At 40.3% G+C, this 17,848-nt stretch overlaps 1 protein-coding gene and 1 long non-coding RNA gene across 3 annotated transcripts in view; one reads left to right on the forward strand and one right to left on the reverse strand.

The window, feature by feature from the left end:
• AFF1 (AF4/FMR2 family member 1) overlaps positions 1 to 17,848 on the reverse strand; it is a 198,343-nt gene that overhangs the window by 57,733 nt on the left and 122,762 nt on the right. The gene's annotated exons all lie outside the window — the stretch shown is intronic.
• On the forward strand, positions 10,967 to 17,517 carry LOC107182525. The gene is made up of 3 exons (XR_001513239.1): positions 10,967 to 11,808; positions 12,086 to 12,090; positions 17,507 to 17,517. It is a non-coding gene; the product is annotated as an uncharacterized LOC107182525 (long non-coding RNA).

Raw genomic sequence — 17,848 nt, forward strand, 5'->3', positions numbered from 1 at the left:
AATCCCAGGATCATGCCTAAACGGGCAGTCGGCCATCCCTCAAGGGGTTTCAGATTGGAGAGGGTGCAGGCTGGGCTGAGGGACAGCCCCCACCCCTGCACGAATTTCGTGCACCAGGCCTCTAGTAAATAAATAAATGCCCATCTATAGGAAACTGGCTAAGAGAACTATGGCAGAAGTCGCTTACAAAAAAATATTGAGCAGCTATGACAAAGCATAAGAAAGTTCTTCATGCATTGATTTGGGATCATCTCTAAGACACTGTTAAGGAGGAGAGAAAAAAACCAAGATGCAGTATGGCCAGTATTTCTATAAATAAAAAGGTAACGGAGAAAAGAACATGTCTGTAGAGCTACTTATTATGCACACGATACCACTGGGAATAACAAACTAGAAACCCACACCATCAATCATTTCTAGGAAGCAGAACTAGGTGGCTGGGGGATAGAAGAGAGGGCAGATGTTCACTGTATATCTTTTTACCTTTTAAATTCAGAGTAACAAAATACATTATTGATTCATAAATAAAAACAAAAATTAAATTGAGATTTTAAAAAAACAGGGATAAAAATTTTCTTAAAATACACCTAAATACCTTCTGCCTGTTTGCTTTATTTTCTATTAGCCTTCCTCTATGTAACTTTCTCCTCCCTGGGACACACCCCTCTGACCCAGCCTCCTCCTCAGCACTCTTTTGCCCCTCTAACGTTCAGCTGACTGTACTTGCATGGATATAGCCTGCCCTGGTGGGCTGTGAGGTGCTCCTGGGAAACCCTCCTATCGAGACTGGCCAGTGTCTGCTGGCCAGTTCACTGTTTCCCAACCTAGATTACATAGGGATTATATTTCATAGTTCTTGAAAGAGGGATGTGGTGTTTTCTTTTGGGGGGGTGGGGATTCCTTTGATCAGTCACTCTTAAATACTGAACAGACACATCTGAAACACACAAAGCCTCATAGGACTGTTCTGAGGAAAAAGATAATACACTTTAAAGCTAATGCCATACAAATAAATTCAAGCATTTATCATTAAGATGCCATAATCAGTATTTCCAAGAGACAGATTAGAGCACCGGTTTCCAACCTTTCAGACCCCATGGACTGCCAGTGGTCTGCAGACCACCAGTTGGCAACCACTGCTCCAAAGGTTTCCTTAAACCAGCAGTCGCCAACCTTTTGGACCCCATGGGCCACCAGTTGGCGACCGCTGGATTGAAGGAGGAAACCAGAAGGCCTGCCTCAACAAGGTTTTGACATAAAATTAACTTTATTCTGTGAACACACAGTAAATTACCTAGATAGCTAGGCCTCTTCCAAGAATACACTCATACTGCCTGGGTGTGCCTACCCAGGCTGGAAAAGGTATAAAGGTGCTAGCAGTATTGCTTCAGAAGTATCATGCCCTTTGGGCAACTACCTATGTATCCACACCCAAAATTTTAGGATAAGAAGTTTTAAAATCCCTGGAAAGATTTATGGACACACTCATGGTACACATTTCTAAAAAAAGAAGAAAGAAAGGTGGGATAAGTTTGAAAACAAAAAAACAATATATTTGTAACAGTTTTCTTAAATAATAATAAGTAGTATTATTATATAAATTGCAAATAACTTTGTTAAACTATCCCTTCAAAAAATTAAACACCCACCCAGGCATTGCTAAGGCTCTTGGAGGTAATTCTGGATTAATACAGATATGCAAGTAATATTTGTGAAATAAGCGAATTTGATTTTGTCATCTCATGGCATTTCCAACAAAATCCAGAAGCATGAGCTTGTCAGAAAGTAATTATGGAGTAAGTGCATTCTGAAATTTTTCTGTTTTGGAAGCAGTATGTTTGCTCCCATTTGTAAAACCCCAAACACCTTCAACAGAATATGTTTAAGGACACAAAAATCCTCAATTAGGAGGGGAAAAAAAAGAAAGAAAGCTGCCCAAGTGCAGTTTAGGGACATGAACTTCTCAGAGAGCAAAGTTTTAGATGTGACAGTTACATGAGATCATGACTGGTGGGAGAGGGGTACCTCAGGCATGCTTGGTTGGGGTTGGGTGAAGGAAAGGTGTATGTCTCCTTGAGACAAGCAATCCAGCAATACTCTAGGATAAACACTGAAAGAAAATACTGGAAGCTTGAAAGATGTGCAGGCACTCCAATTCACTTATTTAAAATGAGAAAGGAGCCCTAGCCGTTTGGCTCAGTGGATAGAGTGTCAGCCTGCAGACCAAAGGGTCCCGGGCTCAATTCCGATCAAGGGCACATGCCTTGGTTGCAGGCTCCTCCCAAGCCAAGGCCCTGGTGAGGGCTCCTGCAGAAGGCAACCCATTGACATGTTTCTCACACATCAATGTTTCTGTCTTTCCCACTCTCTTCCACTCTCCCCCAAGCCAAAAAAAAAAAAAAAATCAATGGAAAAATTTCCTGGGGTGAGGATTAACCACCACAAAAAAAGAAAAAACAAACAAAAATAAAAAGAGAAAGGAGGTGGGGAGAGGTAGAAAAGGATGTAGGGGAGATAAAATGGTGATGGAAGGAGACTTGACTTGGGATGGTAAACACACAACACAACGTATAGATGATGCATTATATAATTGTACACCTGAAACCTATATAATTTTATTAATCAATTTCACCCCAATAAATTCAATAAAAAATTTTTGAATGAGAGCTAATATCCCTAATATTTTAAAACTTTATCTTTATGTAAACTGTACTTTTATAGACAAACTATATTACCTCCTTGTTTGGTTTTCACCAACAAAAGCAAAAACAACCTAAAAATTAAAAGAAAAATCCACCCTGAATATCATTGCATAATCTAATCATACAGGAGGAAGTGTTTGGAACTATCAGTACTTTAAAGATCAATATGAATAATTAGTTTGTTCCTTTCTAGTTGTTTTCATTATATCAGCAAAGTGATTTGCTTTAATTAGTGTCAGATTATTTTTCTAAATTACATAAATACTTATAACAGCTCAAATTTGTATTAACTGAACAGCTTAAATTATTCTGCTAATTCTGTTTTGATGTCTAGTAAAAGATGGTATGTTTTAATTATGAAACCTAGGATCTCGTTCTTAAGATCTGGTTTAAATAAATAAAAATAAGAACAATGAGTAGCTGTTCACATATCATTGCAAACACTTACTTGATATAAACCTAAAAACAAATACAAGGAGAGTAATCAAAGGATTGGTTTATTACTACTGTATTTCCTGAGATCACATGAGTGTGTAAACTTTAATATATTTGCAATGATTCTGAGAACCACATGAAACAGCTATTTAAAAAAAATACTATTTAGAGCTGACGTATATATACAGAAAAATTTTCACTAAATATTATTTATGATAATATGCAATTAGCTTCTTGATGTAAAAGTTAGGGGTGGGGGTGAAGGGAATACCTGAGAGAGGTATAAACTGACTTAAAAACAAAGTATCTGGATGAAAAACAAATGTAAAAAAATTTCCATTGTTAAACACTAAATATGTCTCATCTCAGGTATTCATCAACTTTCTAACTTTTGGCTGTGAACCATTACCACTCACCATGTCATAAGATCTCAGAAATCCTCAGTGATCTAAGGCAGCGATTTTCAACCGGTGTGCACAAGAACTTTTAAAACATGCAATACCTATTTCCCTCAGATTTCTTTTCCCTTGGATTGTCAAATTAAAAACTGATAACAGCCAACACAATAGCCATTCAATGTAAAGGAATCACAATTATACCTGCTTTTTTTTTTTTGTCAGATTGACAAAAATATATTGTTTGGTGTACTGCAGGATTTTAGTAATTAGTTTGTATATCGTGAGATGGCAAAGGTTGAAAATTGCTGGTTTAAGGCTCTAAAATATTGTGCAGTGATGAAAGATCACATGAGACCCCATGAAGCCCACTGTGGGCATAACAACCATGAATGATTTAGTAAGACTGGCTAAAAAGCACTGCTTTAAAGGCACCATAAAAAAACAAGTCTATCCTTAGGCCGTTTAGCTCAGCGAATAGAGCGTCAGCCTGTGGACCGAAGGGTCCAGGTTCAATTCAGGTCAAGGACACATGCCAGGGTTGTGGGCTCGATCCCTAGGTGGTGGCGTGCAGGAAGGAGGCAGCCCATCAGTGATTTCTCCCATTGATGTTTCTATCTCTCTCTCCCTCTCCCTTCCTCTCTGAAATCAATAAAAATATATTAAAAAACAAGTCTAGACATTGGTACCATTCCAGCGATGATAAACTGACAAGTTCTTTCAAATGGCGCAACTATATATATGATCTATCGCCCCTTCCACAACCAATTCTCACTGGAACAACTTCCTTTTTAGAAGGGATTTAATTTTTATTTTTGAGTGGGTACATTAATTTGCAAAGTATGAGTGCCCTTTAAATTAAAAAATATCACTACAAAGGTCTTAAACTGCAGTTTGATGGTGTTTGCTACCATGCTTACTCCATCCCCATCCAGCCTTTGCCTACCTGCCCCTCTCTCTCTGAATCACACTCCCTCTCGCTCTGCCCGCTTACTCTCCCCTCCCCCAACCCACACATACATATAGACACAGCCAGGCACGTAAGTGTTTTCTTGAAAATCGTATTAACTGATGGTTCTTAGTCTAAATCAACACCATTACGTTACTTTGCAAACCATGACAGACTTATAGATATATAAACCCGTACTGCTGCTCCTTCTTTGAGTAGATGTGTCAATCAAATTTGAGGACAATGTTCAGGTACCATGTTTAATTCTGTATTTCACAGGGTGCCTGGATTTTTTTTTTCCAGAGCTGGGCATAAGCTAAAGACTACAGCATCATCAGAAAAACTTCCCATCAGTTTCTGGATGAGGTTGAAAGAAAGTGAAGTCATATGAAAAGATTAGCCATTTAATCCACACTTTGTCTGAAAAGACATAAAGATTTTATCCTGAGCTTATTCCAGCAGTCATCTCAACAGTCCCCTCTGGGTTAGGTGTTGGTTGTCTGTCTCCTGGTATCCATGATTTTGAAAAAACAAAAAACAGAACGGGGGGGGGGGGAGAAAAGAAAATGACTGAAGCAGTAGGCTAGAGGGATCTATACTCCAAGGAAACATCTGAGCGTCAAACCGGGGGATTGCTGATACTATAATAAACACAGAAGAGAGAAGGCAAATAAAGATGGTCTTGCCCTTTCTGTCTTCATTCTGAACAAGTAAATTTCCCTTTTTTTGGCTTTAATGTTGGATAACAAAGAACCAGGTTACTTGCCAGGGTCTATAAAAGGGCCAAAGGGCATTCTGGGGAAATGCAACTCATTTAGTATTATAATGTTACGAATGGTTATAAGTCATTTACTTTCAACCAGAAGTTCTTTAGTTGGCAGACAGCCAAATCCTCTGTAAAAATACGCAGTATTATATACATTGCCATAGTAATCCTGTCAACCTGAAAAGTTTTAGGCTGGCTCCTGAGCAGGTAAGTCTAATCTATTTTACTGTCTCTTTTAGGTAAAACTTTTAAGAGTAATCTCAATGTCAAAAAGTTGTGTCCTTAATAAAATTCCCTCAAAAGGTTTTTGTAGAACAAAATACACAAGTTTCTTCTGGAGTTGACTAGACCACTGTCTTTTAAAATAAACTAGAGGGAGGCCCGGCCCACGAAATTCGTGTACGTGTAAGGTCCCTAGGCCTGGCCTGGGATCAGGGCCATTCTCCCCGGCTGCCGGCAGTCAGCCCCGCCCCCTGCCGCCACTCACCCCCAGTTCCCCATTCCCAATTGGGGGATCAGAGCCTGCCAGCTGGAGGGAGGGACCAAGAGATTGGCCATTCTGCCCACTTGCTGGCCCTGCACCCCATCGCCCTGTGTGTGAGGCAATGGGAGGAGCAAGGGCCTTGGCCTGGCACTGCCCGCATCTGCCACCACCCACACCTGGTTCCCTGTTTGAAGCCTGCCCGGAGGGGGTGGGAGGGGGGGACCAAGAGGTTGGCTGGCAGGCCCCGATCCAGTGATTGGGGGCAACTCCTGCATTGAGCGTCTGCTTCCTGATGGTCATAGCAACCGGTGGTTTCGTTGTCTGGTCGATTTGCATATTACGCTTTTATATATAGATTACTTGTGAGGGATTTAAGCCACTAGCTTTTATATATAGATTACTTGTGAGGGATTTAAGCCACTAGAAAACTCTAGGGATTTAAGCAACTAGAAAACTCTACTGCTTCCTAAGCCTGGGAGTAACAGTTTCTTCAAGGCATTTTTGACATACTTCCTACTAAAAAAATTTTTTTAATTAAATTTTTAAAAAATAAAAGGCCAAAAGGTATAACCTGAATTCAATCAATCGAAGAAGAGTTTGCAAAATAATAATGGGAGAGGTCTCCCTTTTCTCATTATTTCTGCCCAATTTCAGCTCTCACATGGCTAACAGAAGATTCACCACTGCTTAACCTTAAAGTAAATAAGCACATTTTACCTTCTGAGAGGAAAATGGAAACACTGTCATCTTCTCCAATTAGACTTTCATCACATAAATTTTTACCCTACATAGATACAGACTATGTAAATACAAACTATGCTGAATAAATAATTGAGAACCATAAAGCTACAAGAACATTAAAAATTATCTACTATACCTGCCTGTACAGAATGAAATATGATTACTTTGAAATATTCCTAGACCAGTAGAAATCAATACCACTCATATTTGGGTAGGAGCTGCACAATCTTTTAAATTTGACTTAAGTTCTATTTGTCTGCTGAAACACACACAACGCAATAAAAGTTGAGGGGGTTGGAAAGGAGGGAAAAGTGGGGAGGATGGAGCAGAGAGGGGTGGAAGTGAGTGCACACATGTATGCACACACATATTTAAGCTTTTAAACTGCCAATATCTTCGGCATACATCTTTACTTTAGGAAGACAAAAGAAACTATCAACGTTTGCCAACTTATCCATAAGTTCAAGACAGGAGCTTGAAAGATTGACCAAAAAAAAATAATAATCTGAATGGTGAGGAATTGCTCATTTTAAAATGTTCTTAATTTCCTCAAAACACATTTTCCAAAAACTATGCTGAGATTTTGTAGGTACAAAATGATAGCATTATATTTTCTCTTACTCCATTATTTCATTAGAGAGGTAGAGAAACAGGGAGGTGAGAAAGAAAAATCCATAATCCAAACCAACAACCATGCAAACCTCAAGAGGTATTCCAAGTCTCTAGTGGCAGCTGAAAGAGAGAAATAAAAGCCACACCACACCACCTGTCTGCTCCCTATCAAGTGTATACCAAGGGAGGGGTCATGGGAGGGGCCGAATACCTGTGGCTGGAAAGCTTATCTATCTTGTTTATAAAGTCACCCACACAGCAGCAAGCAGCACAGAACTAGAGGTTGTGTTGACCCTTCTTTGATGTTAGCCCCTAACTAGAGGCAAAAGACCGAAAAAAGGAGGGGAGAGGGAGAAATACAGGAAAGGGAGGGGAGAGAGGAAAAAAAGTGGGAACAGAGGGAGAGAGGTTTTCTTTTGAGGCCTCTCTCCTGCCTCCTCGTCCCCACCTGAACTCAGGCTTGCCCTTCCTGGCACTTCCTGTAGGGCAGCTGTACACTGTGGGGCACTTACCTTTATGGGCATGTCTTACTGCCTTCCTACATGGCAAACAAGCTTTCCAGTATTCATATATCCCTTTGGCAGCCCTCATCGGTGCCACTAGGTCAGTCTTTTGTGCTGGCGGCTGCAATGACGGCCCTGACAGGAAAGAACTTTTAATATCTTCCCCAGTACTGAGCCACAAGAAACGACGAGTGCTCCCAGGCACAACTCCCCTGGCTCTGCTCCTCAAAATGCTCTCGCAAGTACATCGTTGCTTAGCAATATTTGCCTTCCCCCTGTACATTTGAAAGTGGCAACATCTGTCCCTTTGGCAGTTTTGACTTGTGCAAAGACCATGCTCGTAGTTTAAAAACATACAGCTTTAAGAAATAGGCAATCCTTCACTCTTCCTTCTCCCTGCAAAACTCCAAAATGGTTTAATCTTTGCTTATACAGGTTGATATAAAAATCTACAGGATTTAAGACAGCTGATAGTACATAAGCAAAATATTTCAGCCACCAGTGGGAGTTCCTATTAAACCCCACCTAATAAGTAGTGTGTCTGCACAATTATACCTGAACTAAAAACCCCATTTAGTTTACAATTTTCTACATAACTAGTTGTATCACTAGGTATTATGCGTAAATACATATAAGCAAGACAAAATATAAAGGCAACTTATTCATTAGATAGGTAAAGGAATTTTCATGCTCACATTATATAGCCCAACCTCATAACCACGCACGCACACACACATTGATCAATGGCAAAGGAACCTAAAAAAATCTAGAAGGGAAAAAAGTTTATTTAGGTAATTGCACCTCTGGCCAGTGTGGCTCAAAAGTTTGCCAGTTTGATTCCGTCAGGGCACATGCCCGGGTTGGAGGCTTGATCTCCACTAGGGGGCATGTAGGAGGCAGCCCATAGATATTTCACTCTCGTATCAATGATTTTTGCTCTTGCACTAATGTTTCTCTCTCTCCCTCAACCTTTCTCTCTTGCTCTAAAAAAAAAACAAAAACAAACCATATCAATTTAAAAAAAATTTTTTAAAGAAATTGCAACATTGTGAATTTTAAAACAAATGATCTTAAGTTTTCTACGTTTTTAAATTATCCCTCACTATAGTCATCTTGGTATTTTCCTGAGGTTACTCATTAACACTAAAGCAGTTCCTAATACTGTAATTTTATGCATAAGAAAAAAACCTAACATAAAAAAATAAAAATGTTTTATGGGTAGTTATGTTCTCCATGTAATTACTTTTTATCTAGCACATCAACGGGAAATAAACATCAGAGTCATAAAAAGCGTAACAGTCAACGAAGTACTGAACAACACTCAATGCATTCAAACTTTACTATGCAGATATTTTTGTTCTTTTGGACCAAACCAATTTTGACATATTAGAAACACATGTTTTCAAAGACATTCTATAGCAGCCGTGGGCAAACTACGGCCCGCGGGCCGGATTCGGCCCGTTTGAAATGAATAAAACTATTGGAAAAAAAAGACCATACCCTTTTATGTAACGATGTTTACTTTGAATTTATATTAGTTCACACAAGCACTCCATCCATGCTTTTGTTCCGGCCCTCCGGTCCAGTTTAAGAACCCATTGTGGCCCTCCAGTCAAAAAGTTTGCCCACCCCTGTTCTATAGGAAGTGAGTTCCAGCTCCAAAGGCAAGGCTGACCTATTGCTTTCATCAATTCTCTACCTAGAGCTTAGAGAAGCATAAAAGACTGGGTGATACTTATGACCACTAAAAATACACCCAAAAGGTCCTTGACTCTGAGGGTTTATTAACAGCCCTCAAAGCCTACAGCATGCATGGATTTGGAATCCTGCTTAGCCACAAATGTGAATTCAATACCCTAGGACCCACTTCTCACTGTAGTTCAGCACTTGCTATTTGCCCAGAAGCACACAGTAGTGCTTGTGAAGTATAAGCTTTCCATTGGAGTTTATGGAAGAAACTTGAGCATACTTTGCAAATTGGGGGATTCTCAAAAATCTCAGATGTTCCTCCAAGTCATCCCCAGTGGTTCTGGCCTTACAGGGTAGTACTTATGAGCTAGCTAGGTTCTGAGTCAGACACATGAGCTTCAAGACTTGGCTCTGCCAGGCACCAACTATTAAGCTCACTGCATGGAAAAGGCTTAAGCTCAGTGCCAGACTTGGTGAAAGCAACAGGTACACAGTACATGCTCAATGAAATATAGAGATCACTTTTATTATTATACTATCCTACCATGACACACAAAGTCTCCAACTCCGCCTGCTGCCCCCCGCCTTTCTTCCATTCTCAATTTTCCCACTTCTCCACATCATCACTCAAATACAACTTTTACTTAACGACTGTCTATTAAAATTTCCTCTGGATGGGGAAGGGAATGCTGAAGGAATGGAGGACAATGGATTTCATACCTTTGAATAACTGTATAGTGCGCGCATCCTTGTTTGCACTTCCCTTTGATTTACCCTGAAACAGCTAATGTCTCTCCAGCCCTGAAGAAGCCATCACCTTACTGAATATTGGTGGCTGAAATATGTTTCCAATGAATTCTGAACTAATTAATGTAGGGAATTGTCGAGGCTGGAATCCTGGGCCCTGGGGACTAGGAGGATGAAAGGAGCTGGACAGGGGCTATGGTGCTGTCCACCAGGCCAGTGCTGATAAGCCTGGAGGGTTCTATCCTACATGAACCCCCCATGCTAAGCCTTATGACAAAAAGAAGAGCAAAAAGCTTCCCTTGAGAAGAGTCACATAGCTAAGAGGGGAAAGCAAAACCTGTCATTTCAACACTGCCCTTCTCCATAAGTATTCCTGTAGAGTCTACAGCAGTGATTTTCAACCTGTGGGCCACAAGAATTTTTAAAAATGCAATACCTAACTAGTCAGGGGCACTGACCTTTTTGCCCTTAGATTGTCATATTAAAAAATGACAACAACTAATACAATAGCTGTCCAGTGTGAACGGTTCAAAATCATACCTATTTTTCGGTCAGATCAGCAAAAAATTTATTTTCTGGTGTTCCACAGAATTTTACTTAGTTTATGTATGTCATGAGTTGAAAAAGGTTAAAAATCACTGGTCTACAGGGCAATGATGGTCCACTAGATAGCCAAACCCCAGTGGGTTTAGTTAATCAACTACTAGAGCAATATTGAAAATTTCTCCATTCTGAGGCTTCTGGTATAAAACCTGCCCTTAAGGATGAATGCCATGAGCTATCCCACAGTGCTAATCAATAAATAATCATTAGGTCTACAAGCACAGAAAATAAAGCACAGGCTGTAAACTCTTATCTAAATCAGCTACATCTTAACATTACCATATAGTAATACTCTACCCTATTCTGATATTCTTGGGGGAGAGAGAGAGATCTATAACCCCTGCACTGTTTTCTTCTCTGAAAATGCTCAAAGAGAGTCCAACCCAAGTCTCCTTCAAATCCTGCACACCACATAACTTGCAGAACAACCTGCTGGCACAGTCAGAAATAAATTTCAAAAGTGGTATTACTGTAAGAGCCTTCTAAAAGATATTCCTCACTTCAGAGAACTTTCTACAGTATGGTATTTGCAGTACTAGTAGCAGTAGAAGCTGTCAGTATTAAAAACGTATATTAAGAACAGTTGGCTGGAGGAGGTAGGGATAAGGGAAAGAAAACAATGGACGAATTTAGTTCTGAACCGAGGAAAGTTCTTCAAACATGAAGTCCTTCATTAGTGAAGGCAAGTTAAAGTTTTAAGTCACCTCTATGCTTCAAGTTTTTCTTTCTTCTGTGACACTGCTCCATCTCCAAATAAACTTTAAATTTATGTATTTTTCCTAAATCACATTAAGTTACATAAAAACTAATGCCCCTATACTCTTGAAAGTTCACATACTAATCAATACTCTTTGAACCCAAACCTAAATAGGATAGCTGAGTCTCCTACCTCAAAAAATCATCCTGCTTTATTAGTTTATACAAGTGTCACCATCCATCCCCTCTATCAGGTTCAGGAAACCTTCACAAATTACATGCAAATATGTCTACTCATGCCTATCTTTAGTGGATTTGTAACCAGACCACAAATTAATGCTATATGATTGCGGTTGAGAACCACCTTTTTTTTCCCTTCCCCATTTTGTGTCATGATGCCCAAATGCAATTGAAAGCTGGAACTAGCTAGCCCCATGTAGTTCTCAGACCAATTAATATAATTCTAGAACCCTGAAAATATAGTAGGTACTCAATACTTTATTAGTGGTACAGAATATTTATTCAAATCTCTTGTTTTAAAAGCCATCATGTTTTAAAATTTGAGTGAAATTAAACCCACGATACAGAAATTCATGACTTTACCAAAACAACTGAGAAACACCATCAAACCAACCCAGAACATTAGGACACTTCTTAGTATCCTAGTGACATCTAAATATAGGGGGTAAAGTGAGTCAAGACAACTTGAAGACATACAAATTTCCTATAATGTGAATTTGCTCTCACTGTCATGCATGTCAAGGGAAGGTGGGGCATCCCACCATCTACTATATACTAGGCAAAGAGAACCCACTTCATTGTCCCATTTAAAGGTGGAGAAAAATGAACCCAGGTATTCTGACTCCACAGTATTTTCCATTAAGAACATTACCTCCCACTTACATTTCTTTAAAGCCTTCACATTCAAATCTAGTAAAACTACCTAAATTTTATGTTCTGAGCCAAGGGAAAAAGGTGAATCTATGACATCTACTCATACATTTATGTTTTTTAAATTGATTTTTTTAAGAGAGATGAAGGGAGAGGGAAAAAGGGAGGGAAACATCTATGTGAGAGGAAAATATCAATCAATTGCCTCCTGTACACAACCCTGACTAGGGATAGAATATGCAACCTGGGTATGTGTCCAAACCAGCAACCTTTTGGCGCATGGGACGATTCCTTCCCTCCAACAATATCCAAACAGTTTTCAGCGGTCCAGACATTCTATTACATACTTATTATTCATCCCTAGTTGTAAATAAGTACTAGCACATTAAAATTCTCAGCAATGACAGTATCAGAGGGGAAAAAATTACATCCAACGAGAAAAATAGTTTGGAAATTCTCCAAAACAGTCATACTCATACCCTACTAAGTTATGACAAAACGACATTGAAAAAAATGACATTATTCGAGGGCCTGCTGTAGTTGAGGGCCTTTATGTTGCTAAGATCAAAGAAAGGAAAGCAGCTCTTGTTTGCTGAATGGGCACTGAAAACCAACTTCCTACTATTTGCTATAAAAACAAGAAAAGTGGTTTAGAACAAAAGGTATTAAAAGGTATGCTACTGGACTTGGGTATAGGAAACAATATCAAAGTCCAGTTACCAGAATTAGAACTCCTTTTTAGAAAAGAACCATATTTTAGAGCTGAAGAGAGTAGGATTGACTATCCACCTCCTTCTCACACATATAAGAAAACTAACCGAGCACATTTCCACTTGGTGACAAGAGGTCAAAATGCATGTTCCATGGTTTTAGGTAGTGGCAAAACCTGAAAACCAAAAAGTTGTTGTGGGGTTTTTCTTTAACTAAAATATGAACGAGTGCCTGAATCACATACATATAAAGGCTTATAGAAAAACATCATATTTGGAAATAAGGGCAAAAGATAAAAAAGCCAAGTAGGACCTACTTTACATAATTTCTTTAAAAATTAATCACTTTTTACTCTAACTAGATATCATTAAGCACCCTTGGTTATAAATCCTTCTGAAAAGAAATATCTTTGGTATGTTTGGTTCTCATCCCTTGGACTTGCCCAAAGGAAGGAATAAACACAAGGTTATAGAAACTCACAGATTATTCATAGGACGAGAACACCCCAACACCTACAGGACTCAAGCAGGGAATATGAAAGGCCCAGTAAGGACAGGGGCAAGCCAGAGTGTGTGCCCTAAGAGTTCAGACAATAGCTTCCAGGTTTTTAAGAAAGAAAAATAAATAAAACAAAAATCCAGATTTCAATGTGAAATCTAGCACTTTCAGATGCTGGCAATTAAATCAACACACTGTACATGCCACAGCCCCTCTGTGGGTGAGCACTCTCCAATGCTGGCCTTCATGCTTTCTTCTCTCCCAAACGGAGGAACGGGGAAATGAGAGACTGGGAAGCATGCTCATTCTGGAGAGAAAAGTCTCTTTTTAAAGCTAAACATAGCCCCATGTATACATATGTATATCTTCTGTTGCCTCAGAGAGATTCTAAAAAGGCCTTTGGCCTTCGGAGGAGGGGAGGAGGGGTGTAAAGTACGAGGCAGCCTCTGCTGCACTGTGATGTCTCCTCTTTACTGCACCAGCTCCTGCCAAAGCCTACTTCAGCGATTGGCAAACACAGACTGACAGATCACTAAAAACATGAACCAAGTAAGCAAAACAAACCACAGTGTAGTTATTTTACATGACTTGCATGGAATAAATCTGTGAACTGTAGGTGAGTCATAACATAATAAAGGGCCCAATTAGATTCAGAACAACACACCAGTGTTTTCCCTCCACTTAGCAACTAGTTCAATGGGATCTTGAGAGAATATAAGGCCCATAAAGGACTCTGGTGTCTCTGTTTTACCCTTTACTGGAAGACAATTAATCTCACTAAAAATTAAACCCAGGCTGCCAGACGGGCATTTTTCAGGGTCAATAATTCTTAAGCTACTAGGATACCAATTAATGATACCCAAGTGGTCTAGAAGAGTTAATGCCCCTATGCCAAATGATTGGCTCATTCTCCCAACATGATTCATTCAATGGCAGAATGTTTAAAATTGAGAATCCTTTGAGATTAACATCAATTTTATTATATGTACCACTTAATATTAATAAGCCCCAAGATTTACTACAGGAAATCTGGTATCTTATTTAATACAGAGGAAAGCATCTTATTTCTTAGTCATAAAACAATCTGATTAATCTCCAAACTCAATACTGAAAATCACAGCAATTATGAGGCTGGAGCTCCACTAAGAATGTCTACTGATCAGATTAGGCTGCTTATTTTAAAACCCACAAGCAACAATGCCTAAAATGACCTGGGAAACACTTAGGCTGGAAATGGTAAGCCAAACAATTCCTTCAAAAAACTGTTGAACTTAAGGCCTGCTTCCCATCCAAGTGTCCTAAGTAGGAAATTCAGTCCTGTATCAGAATGATTTCCCCCCTGCTCTGACGAACATTGGTAAGAGGCTATCTTGCAGACTCCAGACCAAAGTGGATTGTGAAAGAACTCCTGGAGCTGAACTGGGCAGGAAAGCCTGTTCTGCCCAGTCCTCACTTTGCTACAGGAAACAAGCATTATGAGACAAAGGATCCTGCCCTCAAAATGTTACCACCTGGAGAAAGACACAGAGGATGATACCAAGGGGGAGTGCTGAGATAGAGGTCTGGACACCGTGAGTAAGTCAGCTCTAAAAGCCTGTGTGGCTACAGCTGGGGCTGGGAAACTTCAAAAAGGGGCTGGGACTGCAGCAGGAGGGCCACACCCAAGCCTGGAGACAGGCAAGAATCTCATCAAGAAGGCATTGGCCCTGGCTGGTGTGGTTCAACAGGCTGGAGCATCATCCGTACACCAAACCAAAAGGTGTCGGGTTAGATATTGATCCCCTGTTGGGACACGCGCAGGAGGCAACAGAATGATGTTTCTCTCTCCCTCTCAAAAAAATAAAAAAAGGCAACTGGAGCTAATCTGGAGTTTTATCCTGAAGGTCATTAAAAGGTGCTCAAGGATCTTAAACAGGATAACTTGATTAGGTTTTCACACAATAAAAATCACTCCTTTGTGAAACAGAGTGGTAGATCTGTTCCACAAAAGGGAGGAAGACAGGTTAGAAAGAAGTGGTAATAATTTAAGAAAGTGATAAAAATCTGAACTAAAGAAGGGGCAGTAAGGAAGAGAAAAGGAGAAGCTTTCAATAGATGCTTACCAAGTAATCTCCACAGGATAGGGTTACCAAATGGATAAAGTGGAAGACAGAAAGGAATTGATGCCCATGATCAGGAAGAATATTCTGTGTGAAGAGGTACAGGAGAAGGCAAACATAATTAAATCTACTGTAGGCAGGTTGAATTTGAGTTCCTGTGCAACATCTACAGCGGGGCCTTGACTTACGAGTTTAATTCGTTCCGTGATGGAGCTCATAACTCAAATTACTCACTGGTCAACTCTTAAAGTGAACGAGTGAGACACGTGATGCTGGGCTGATGTTGTGGCGTTCACTGTGACGTTCGCTGGGCCAACTAGCGGTGGGGTATCTGAAGCTGGCTCGTAACCTGAATTTTAGCTCGCAACTCAAAGCAAAAATCGACCGAGAGACGGCTCTTATCTCGAAAAACTCATTAGTCGGGACACTAGTAAGTCAAGGCCCCACTGTACAAGAAAAGTCCAGTAGGCAGTTGGATAAAAGGATCTAGAGCTCAGAAAACTTGGGAGTTTTAAGCTAGAAAAATCAATTTGGTGGTCATCAGTTGAAGCCCAAATGCACATGAAATCACCAGGAAAAGCTACAGAAAGAGAAAAGAAGGTTGAAAGCAGAGCCCTGAGGAAAGAGAGGAAGGCAGCCTCCAAAGGAGATTACGACATGTTCCAAATGGTAGGAGAAACCCAGACAACAAAGGAGGGCAGTGTTTAGGGGACGGTGGGCAAAAGTGTCAAATGCCACAGAGGGGTCCAGCAGGTTACTCTCAAGAGCATTTCCTGACTTAGTCCACTGGGGGCCTTGGGGGCTCTGGGGCAGCGCAGTGGGGTGGAGTGGTGGAGGTGCCAGCCAGCCAGCATGGGTTCATTAAGTACATGGAGAGGGGGCAGGCACAGAATGTTTACCTCCTGTCTCCAGAACGCTGGCTGTGAAGGGAGCAAGAAAGATGTGATCAGAGAAAGACAAAGGAGCGAGAGTTTATTCAGCTAGGAAAGGCTGACTCTATGCATGGTTAGACAAAAGCCAAGTGATGGAAGAAAGGTGTAAGGTAACCAAAAATGGTGTGCCTGTGGAAGGGCAGGAGGAAGGGCAGTGCCTTTTCTCAGATCAAAGAGAAAAGGTAAGTGGTGGGTGTAGACTAGAAATTGTGTGTGTGTCATCATACCTGGAGAGAGCTGGAAAGTTACGTGCCTGGTGGCCTCATTCTCTAAAGGATAGAGCAAAGTTAAAGTCCTCAGAGCAGGCCCGTGACCACCATGACCAAAACTGAGTTTTAACCGTCCTCTCATCTGAGTCATTTGTACACCTAACGGCTGCATGATTTATCAGGTGCTGACATGAGGGCAAGGCCATGTAGAAAAACAGAGAGCTCCTGACACTTTACATAAAAGTGTTACACGGGTGCTGAACATACAATACAACATACAGATGACGTGTTATAGAATTGTACACCTGGAACCTATATAATTTTGTTGTAATACTCACTTGAGGATATGTTTGATTTTCAGAGAAAAGGGGGAAAGAGACAAACATCAATGTGAGAGAGAAACAGCAATTGCCTTCCATAGGTGCCCCGACTGGGAATGGAACCTACAACCTTTTTGTATACAGAATAATGCTCTAACCAACTGAGCCACCCACCCAGGGCAAAGTTATATAATTTTATTAATCAATGTCACCCCCCAAAATTAAAAAATTAATAAATAAACGTATTACACAAATGATCATTGCTCCACAGAAACCATTTTTTGTAATAGAAAATGGTATGAGAACTAGCAGCCAAGGGTCCTGGTTTTGTGTCCCATTTCTGCCATTAATAAGCTTAAATCACTAAACTTCTTAAAGACTCAGTTCCATGGCACATAAAATGGTGATTTGTGCCAATTGCCCAGCCTAATGCTCAAGGTTGCTGTGACAATCGAGAGAGAAACAAATAAGCAAGTGCTTTGGAAATTAAACAGGGGTGGGGGAGGCAGTAAAATATTTCCCAGTGCACACGTCTTTATACAGTGAAACATTTCCACCACGGATTGCCAAACTATGAGAATGTGGCTCTTCGGGAGTGAGCTTGCAGCCCCCGTGCCATCAGGCAGGAGTGGGAAGTGGAAACCACTGTGGGGAGTGGTGCCCTCATCCTGGTAAACCAGTTTTTAAAAGCTCGATAACCACTAAGCAAATGCTTTCTTTCCCTGGGCTTTTCATTTGCTTATTTTTAACACATAAAAATCAAATTTTTAGGGCTTTATTCACCTAGAACATCTTAAGTGGGAATTCCTGGTCCCTTATATCTAATCCCACCTGCACTTCTAAAGGATACTCCAATGAACGAGTAA

This window comes from Myotis davidii, unplaced genomic scaffold (genome assembly GCF_000327345.1).
Source record: "Myotis davidii unplaced genomic scaffold, ASM32734v1 scaffold356, whole genome shotgun sequence".
NCBI classification, from domain to species: Eukaryota; Metazoa; Chordata; class Mammalia; order Chiroptera; family Vespertilionidae; genus Myotis; species Myotis davidii.